We start from the raw sequence: 9,784 nt of genomic DNA, 5'->3' as shown, positions 1-9,784 counted from the left end.
TTCCATTACAAATATATACAACTTGTTTCACCATTCCCCAATTGACGGTCATACCTTTAATGTCCAATGTTTAGTCAACATAAAAAGAGCTGCTAGAAACATTTTGCTACACTTAGGTCCTTTTCCACTATCTTTGATCTCTTTGGAATATAGACCCAGTAGTGGTATTGATGGTCATAGGGTATATACAGTTCAATGGCCCTTTGGGCAAAGTTCCAAATTGATTTCCAGTATAGTAGTATTAATTCACAGCATCACCGACAGCATGTTAATGTCCCAATTTTCCATATCCCTCCAACATTTATCATTTCCTTTTTGTCATATAAGTCAAGTGTGAGGTAGTATCTCAGTTGGTTTAATTGCACTTCTCTCATAGTGATTTGTTCAGAAATTCATCTCTTCTTTCATGGACCATTGCCATCAGTTTCAAATTCTTTTTTACCTATATTAAAACTATTTATTCCATGAATAAGCATTTATACTACTGATAAGATGACTTTACACATGCAGTAATAAGATCACCCCACTCTTCCTCAAAAACTCCCCAATAATAAAAGAAAAATAACAATGACAACAACAAAAAACCCAACCTTTTTATCTGTTCTCTCTCATAAAATTTGTCCTATCTATTACATCTTGTGTAGGGTTAGTAGAGAGTCAAACTATTTGAGACTAGAGTGGTTATTAGTCTTTCATCACTAGTTTCTCCATGTTTTAGATTAATACATGCCAAACATCCCTGCCTCACTAGCTAAAGTAAAAGCACAATTCAGTGTAAAACTCCTGTATCTCTGTAGTTTGTTGGATAATTTAGCTGGGTTTTGAGTTGACTGAGGAGTGTGCTGTATAACCACCTCTACAACCTGGGTCTATGATGTGTTTTGTGTCTTCCATTCATTCCACTAAAGATGAGCATCCAAAATTTCAGGAGAGTAAGAAGCAGCAAGCGATGTCCTCTGAGAACTATGTGAGGAGAAGGCATAGTGTCCTGTTCCTGTTGTGCCCATCAACAAAATCTTAATTTTGGCTGACATTTTAGAGGCTTGGTGAGCACTGGATGGCCATAATGCAGGTAAGTAAGTTCTTGATTGGTCTTTGCAACCACTTGACCTCTATGCCCAATTTAGTAAACTTAAATAAACTTTGGGAAGGATATTTTATCAGAGGCTACACAGTCTTCTCCCACTAACTCTTATAATTTAGCCTCCAAGATGTTTTTCTTGTATTAGAGTATGTGGCTCAGCTAAATAGAATTATTATAAAGCTCAGAAATGTTGAAAACTAGATGAGGGAAAAACATTTTAACTAGGAACAGAAGAAGAGGTTATAAGATAGCATATCAGTTTCCCAAACCAAGGGGGCAATGATATCATATATGAAGCTTTAGAATACAAAACCTAATAAATAAACCCAGGCACCTAATTCAGGACTGCACTTTATTCTATAGCCAAACATTAACACTGCATTGTGGGGGATTGATAAAAGCAATATATAAAGTATGTGAAGATTAAATTTAACCCTCCCAGATTGTGAAAATGAAATTAATGAATTCTCCCCTGATTGTGAAGATCAAATTGTAATCCCTGCCCATTTTTAGATTTAATCACCAAAAGTATAAACATCCTACTTAAAAGTTAATTGGGGAGAATTGCCTTTAGCTTTAATCACCAAAGGTATAAACACCCCACTCACACTTGAGTGGTAGAAGTCCCACATGTGCAATAGTGGGTGATGGATCAGAATTAAACTAACTGACCCTGGGCAGACTTAAAGCAAAGCTTCAACTGTGATTAGAGGCTAGTGGAGAATCTGCTGACTGGACCCATGACATGATGAGTGAAAGGCTGACTCCTTTCATATTGGATTTTCTGAAGAGACTAGCCTCAGAAGAGACTTCCCCAAGTCCTCTGCTTTGCTGAGGCCTAAGGACTAACTCTTCCTGCCCAAGTTGAGCCAGGAGCCTGGAGTAAATTACTTAGTAAATTACTTAGTGCTTAGGCTAGATATCTTACCCTATTCTCTCCCTGAATTTCTTACTTCACTCTTTCTATATTTTGTGAATAAATTATAAATAAATCTCTTTTGGAATAAATTAAATTCCTGGTGACCCTATTTAAAATATAATCCAGTCTATCATTTTTTTATAATTAGCCCCTTTCCCCCTTACAAGTACAAATTTAGTTGGTGGCCAAGAAAAGTCATCAATAATATTTCCTTAAAGACTCAACTCAAATATCAAATTTTCTCTAGCTCATGTCTAAGAAAGGCAAATTTCTCACATTTCTCTTTTACTGATTATTCTTTGCTTTTCTCTTATTCTAAACTATTATATTTATTTGGGTAAATATTAAGTCCTAAGATATTATAGTATAGGGACTAGGAACACAGCCTCCAACAAGGAAGATCTGCAAGCCCTGCCTCTGACACGTAATATATATTATTGTTTGGTGACAGTGGTGATTGCTGTTGTGATAGATGTTCAGTTTTTTCTGACTCTTCAAGATCCCATTTGAGGTTTTACTGGCAAAAATATTGTTTGGTTTACCATTTCTTTCTTAAATTCAATGAGGAAACTGAGGCAAGCAGGTTTAAGTAACTTCCCCAGGGTCACACAACTAACAAATATCTGAGAACATAGTTGAACTCTGTTCTTCTTGACTAGTCTCATATGTATATATACACATGTATATATATGCACACATATGAACATACAAGTGTATACATATACATACATGAACACATATGTGTATATGTGTGTAGTGAATATAAACACACATATCCAACTATATTTCTATAAATGTATATAGAGTAAATTACTAACTGGACAAAATAATAGGATATCTATAAGGCTAAATACAACACTATGAGTTTAGTGAATCCATGAAGAGAAACTGACAGGGTTCTAAACTTTTTGAAGGAACATTTATTTCATATTGACAATTGATGTCAATTTTAATTATTGAATTCTTTTCTCCGATGGAACATCAGGGAAGGTAAATTTGCTAACCAAGACAAAATTTATACATGAGACATTATTGCCTTCTAGGACTGTAACTCCATGTCAATTGACATCATTTTTCATAAACTATGCTCTCCTTTTATTCCTTTGATTCTTTGTTAATTTAGTAGCCTGAAAAAGGGCAGGGATCTAATTTTGAATCTTGTTTCTGGTATATATACTTTCTATCTCCACAGGTAACTCACATGTTATAAATGAACCTTAAAACCTCACCCTAAAAATGGGAATATAGAATTATAATCAGTTTACTATTCTGAGATTATTATGAGTAGGTTGAGATAATATATTGAAAATATTTTACAAAATTTTAATGTTCCATACAAATACCAGCCATTGTGTTGTTATTTTTTCTTGTTCCTATATCTCAAATTAAATACTTCTTTACAGTTGGCATGGTAGTTGTCTTTGGATATGTAAACTATTGCTGATAGTAAGGCAGCAGAGAAGGGACTAGATCAAGCTGTTTTCTACTTATTTTTCATTTGAAAGTTAATACACTATTTCTAATGACTGAAAAATCAGACAAGATAATTAGTGTCAATTTTGGAAAACTCAGCTATATAATCCCCTTGTTCTAATATTCTTAGGGTTATATGGATTGATGATGGAGGAGGTAGGTGAGAAGAAATATGACTCTCCACTTTTTGTAGCTAGTATCCGCCTTTATTGGTAACAGGATACATTTCTAACTAGTTTTTCATTTTAATAAGCCTGTAATGAAAATTGTACACATACATTCAAACACAAACCCACCAAATACACAGATACACAGAAAGATATTTTTAAAAGTTTTTCAGAGTTCTTTTCTAAGATAAAATGATATAAAATTTGAGCATTATTAAGGTAGGTTTGCTTTCTTTATGTTATGTCTTCATGGGTATGATGGAAGATCAAGTCTATAAATAATATTGGAAAAATATATGTTTTATGGAGCTAGAAAATGGCAAAAGGAGAGTTGGAATACACAGAGAGTATAGAAATAAATGAAAAGGGGAAATGGGTGAGGTCATAGAAAATTGGTGTTAGAAACTTTAGAGGTTATCTAATCAAAATATCTCATTTTAAAGGTAGGGAACTGAGACCCTCAGTTCCTTGGTGACATGCTCTAGTGTTCTAGGTCACAAAGCTACAATTGAGGCTAAACTTAGTTTCTTCCAATTTTCAGACCAATACGAGGGTGAAGTGATGAATTTTCAAGTTAAGTGCAACAATGAAAGACCACACTTCAAATTCAAACACCTATATTTAAGTTGACAGTTTCAATGACTACTAAATTTGCGAGCAACCAAGAGAAAGAACTTCAAATATAAAAGGAATATATCTCAAATAAAGAAAATATTTCCTTCCCTTATCATGAAATGAAAAAACAATAAGGTATATTCCCACCCAAAAAATCAAATTCAATCTAAAAACCAAGATGACATATACTATAAACTCAGTCTAATCATTCATGTAACATGAGTACAAAATATGAGATATGAAGCATTTATGAAAAATCAGCAAAATATGCCATGGTAATTAGAAATTAGAAATACTAGAAAGGTAAATAAGTACAATGACTTAAAAAAGTAAAAGTCATTAAATATTCCTTTATGTTTCGAGGCTACTAAAGCAAGTAATAAAACAAGAAAAAAGAGTTGAATGTTTTGAGTAAAAAAGATGAGTTAGATATAAAGGTGGGTCAATCAATAAATCATTCCATTCCACTTAAAGTCTAATAAAAATACTGTAGCCCAGCTTACCTTACCTTCATTAGGTAAGACCATCTCTATTGAATCAATCAGTCAAAGCCATTAAACTGATGTATAACCCATCGCTGTCGATTTTCTATTATACAGCAAACTGGTTCAGAACTCAGAATTTGAATGACTGGCAACTTAAAGCAGTGAGTAGTTCCAGCTGAGTCTTTGTGAATAAATCACTTCAATGAAAGTTTGGCGGGTGGGAATGGGAAATGGGGAGAAAAGGAAAGTTTCATCAAAATACCTGAGAAGTAATTAGTCAGGATTGGGAGAGAAAAGAAGCATTTGAGAAAGTTATGGAGTTGGATAATTTAGACTTGTCATTCACATCCTAGCAACATCATTGGACAGCTATCTTCATCGAGAGCTGAGGTTAACAATAATCATTATGAACAATATGTTAATAACTGTTAACATTTATATGGCATACACAATATGCTAGGCACTGGGCTAAGGACTTTATTAATATTAAAAAGTGGGTTGGAGCTTTGCAAAATTTGAGAAAACACCAAAAATTCTATTGATATGTTTTTTAAAAAGCTTTCCTATGGGTTTTGTGTGTGTGTGTGTGTGTGTGTGAGAGAGAGAGAGAGAGCAAACCAAAGGAGAACAAAAGAAGTGATGCGGGAGAACAAGGCAACATCAACAACAAAAAGGCAGAATAAAAAGAAACCCAACAAACATCAGGATTGAGAAGGGGTAAAGGGACTAATTTTGAACCAAGTCACTGAACTATGACAATAAAATATTTTTAATAAATTAAATTTAAAAATTAATAATAAATAATTAAATTAAAAAGTTTAAAAACTAAGTCATAAAAAATAAAATTTTCAGTTCTGATTCTTTATGACTTAATTTGGGGTTTTCTTGACAAAGAACTTGAATCTTTTTGCTGTTTTCTTCTCCAGTTTATTTTACAGATGAGGAAACTGAGGCAAACAGGATTAAATGACTTTTCTATGGTCACACAGCTGGTAAGTTTCTCAGGCCAGATTTGAATTCATGAAGGTTAAACTTTCTGACTAAAATACTGACTCTATACACTTCACAACCTTGCCAAATATATAATGCAGAGCTAAATGAATAAAAGAATAAATATAAAAGCCTATCACATCTCCTAGCAACATAAGGAAAGGGAAAGTAAATGCAATCAGGATAAGGAAAGATAGTCTATTGCAAAGGAGTTGCATAAAACTAATTAAAAAAAAACCTAAAGATGAGGACAAAATATCAATTTTAAATTGGAAGGAGGAAATAAAACAACTAATAAAGATTAAGGCAATTAATTCAAAAAGATACCCAATTTTAATAAGAACTTTACTTTAAAATTGCTCATAAATCAACTTTAAAAGTTTACACGATTGCTAGAAACCAATTTGAACTATGCCCAAAAGTCTTAAAACTGTGCATACCCTTTCATTTAGCAACACCAATGCTGGTTATGTATCCCAAGGAAATAAAAAAAAAGTGGGGGGAGGAGGAATGAAATGATACATTTGTAGAAAAAAAATTTATAACAGCTTTTTAGTGGTAGCAAAGAAATACAAATTGAGGAAATGTCCACAAATTGTGGAATGTGAATAAGTTGTTGCATATGATTTTAATAGAATGCTATTGTGCAAAAGAAATGATGAACAAGATGATTTCAGGGGAAAAAATAAAACCTGGAAAGACTACATGAAGTAATGCAAAGTTAAATGAGAGGAATCATGAGAACTAAGTTAATATCATATGATAAACAATTATGAATCACCTAGCTATTCTTAGCAACATAGGGTTCTAAGACAATCCCAGGGAACTCATGAAGAAACTACAAAATGACTAATATGGGAAAATGTTTTGTATTATTATACATGTAAAATCTTTATCAGATTGCTTGACATCTCAGAGGTCAGAGAGAAAGAAGAGAGAGAGGGAATGAATTTGGCTCAAATTTTTAAAAAATTGTTAAAATTATTTTTACATCTAATTGATGAAAAATAAAATATCATAGACAACAAATAGTTTCATTATAGTTGAAATCATTTGGCTAAAACAATATGCGATATGCTCAAAAATATGTCAATAAAACTTATAAGAATATAATGATCAAATTAGTGTTAAATGTGGGATAATATTTCACTCTTGATCTTTTTATAGCATAATTTTATTTTCCAGAGCATTTTGACTTGTTTAAAAGAATTCATCTTCATAAATGTTCTCAAGTAATGGGTTACATATATGTATCCTCTTTTGTGATAAATGTGTTCAGTTTATGAAATCATGCTAGTATTTGAAATCTTAGAATAACTTTCTGCTTTGGAAAATTTTTCCTTAAATACATATACCAATATACCTGAAAATAAGAAATCTATTGTGCATGAATACATTAAAATTGCAGATCTATGCAAATTACTGAACCTTTGAGGAACACCGGTAGTGTCCCAAAATAATGTCTTTAAAGCTGCCAGCTGAGTAGGTTTGCAAGTGGCATATGGCACTGATAGATTTTTAATACCACATTGTATAGCATTCCACAGAGCCTGCCTAACTGTGGATAATAAATCTGTGCAGAGTGCCAATATTTATAGTCAATGGCTTGAAGACTGACTGCTGCTGAGAAACTAGAGAAAATCAGCTGAATCAAATGAGAAAGTTACTTTGGGGCTTTTGCATAGTATGTAAACTGCAAGAGAATGAAATGATGGAATAGGGGAATAGCTAAAAACTTGAAGTTAACAATCCACATTGTCATTGATTGATGGCTGAAATTCATTGCCATATGCAATTGAAGAGAAAATGAAAAACTTCTGCCTTTGTTTCCAGAAGTTCACACTGACACTTTGGGAGTAAATAAAAATTAATAAAACAGTGCATCTTAAATTTCTCAATTTGCCCTAGATTTGAAAATTCTTTAATAAAGGAACTAGATTTTAAAAATAGTGTTCTAAGTGATCACATAAAAAGTTTTCCTTTATAATGAAATGATAACACTTTTTATTAGTTAAAGAGTTCCTCCTGCTTCCCAGAGACCATAAACTATTATAATAGGCATTTTAAATTATTAAATAATGTTATTTTAGGAAGTATTATATTTTGGTACCTCCTTCTCAATAGGACATTTTGAAAAACAAATATTTAACATCAAATTATTTGTTAAAATATTAACAAAGGTAAATTTAATTTCTATATTAAACTATAATGAAAAGTAAAAAGGTTGAGTCTGAAAAATTGACTATTAAAAAACCTTGTATTTTATTATTTTAATTTTATTCTGATTAAAAATATGAAAAATAAATATATACATATACATAAAATTATATATGAAATTGTGGATCTCCATTTTTTTCCATTTGCTTATATATATATATATATATATAATATCTTTATGTATTCCTTTGAAAACTGTCCAGCTGATATGTATTTGGAAGAAAAAAGTTCCTCTTTTTAGTAACATTTTAACTAAAATCCTTTGCCACAAAGCCCAAAATTTAAAATTATAAAAATGAGTTTAAAAAAGAAATTGAATAAGCATATACAAACAAGATGAAATTCTAAAGTAGCCAAATTTAATTTTTTTTTATTTTGTCACCTTTCATCCATTCATAATTCAGTATAGTGTCATAATTTATTTTAATGAAATGGTTAATAAATATTTAGAAAAAGTAGTGATAATAAATTTGTCAGAATGATTTCTTCTGGAACAGGACTGTCTGGGCTAATCAGATTAATCTGTAGTTGTTTTTTTTCTGTCAATATATTAGGCTAAATCATCAAATAGATATTGCAAACTTTGCCTACATTTTAAACAAAGTATTTGACAAAAAGCCTGTCATGCTATTTTCGACAATAAAATTGAAAGCTAGAGGAAAGAATACAGTGACATTAAGAATTAGAGGTATCCAAAAATTAAATGTGCTGTCATAGGAGATCATGGCTCCCCCATTGTTATTTGCTTTCATGCAATACTAGATAGTAGATAACTAGTTGTTGGGAATTGTGAGGAAATGACTTTTTTTTCCTTTCAGTCCAGGTTGAACTAGATAGCTTCTGAGATTCCTTCCACCTCTGATTCTGAGATAAATTGTTTTCTTTAGTTTTGTGGGAAAAATATCAATTACCTTGTGAGTAGTGATAAATTCTTAAAGCTGGAGACTTAACTAGGCAGGTACATAAAGAAATAATCACTTGGCCTTTAGTCAAAATTTTTCTCCTTCTCTGAAACCTGACAGTATTTTGTCCCTTCCCTAGAATATCATTTAAATATTCTAGGTCATTTACACTCTACAATAAAGATATTGGAAGTACATAAAATAATCATATATTTGTTGGTTTATTTTTGGTAATATTCTTTTGGCTTCATATAATTTATATGCATAGTAAAATATATAGAAGAATAAAAAATAAAACATGTAAACTTTTAAAAATAACAATTTACATCTTCTTTTCCTTCTATTCCATATACCAACCACTTATTCCTCATCCTTTTTCATTTTTTGTACTTAAATTCCAGTCTTTAAGTCAAATCCGGACTTTAAAAAGTACATACACATACAAAATACATATTGTTATTCCTTTTAACATCCTAAATTTTCATTTTTTTTAACTCCTGAAATGAATTCATTTGAATCATAACTATAACATGGATGCAGAAATACCTAATATTCACACAGAATGGTTCTGCCAGGATTCTATTTATAATCTTTTTTTTTTAATTTCTTCATTTCACTCCTAATTCAATTAGATTCATTTAAAAAAGTACAGATTCCATATCTCCTCTTTGACAGGCACTGTCCTTGGGTTTGTGAGAAAAAAGAAAACAATAAAAGTTCTTGTCTTCAAGAAGGTTACATTCTTCTGAGTAGAAATGTTACTATGTTGTTCAGTCCCATTCAGTCATATAAAACTTTTCATGACTTCAGGGACCAGGGATATCCCTACGGTTTTCTAGGCAAGGACACTGGAGAAGTTCGCCATTTCTTTCTTCATTGGATCCAGTAAATACTTTTGTCAACCAATCATAAGTAAACCAGGGTCACACAGC

This window comes from Monodelphis domestica, chromosome 6, assembly GCF_027887165.1.
Source record: "Monodelphis domestica isolate mMonDom1 chromosome 6, mMonDom1.pri, whole genome shotgun sequence".
In the NCBI taxonomy this organism is placed as follows: domain Eukaryota; kingdom Metazoa; phylum Chordata; class Mammalia; order Didelphimorphia; family Didelphidae; genus Monodelphis; species Monodelphis domestica.
This window is presented reverse-complemented; position numbering follows the sequence as displayed.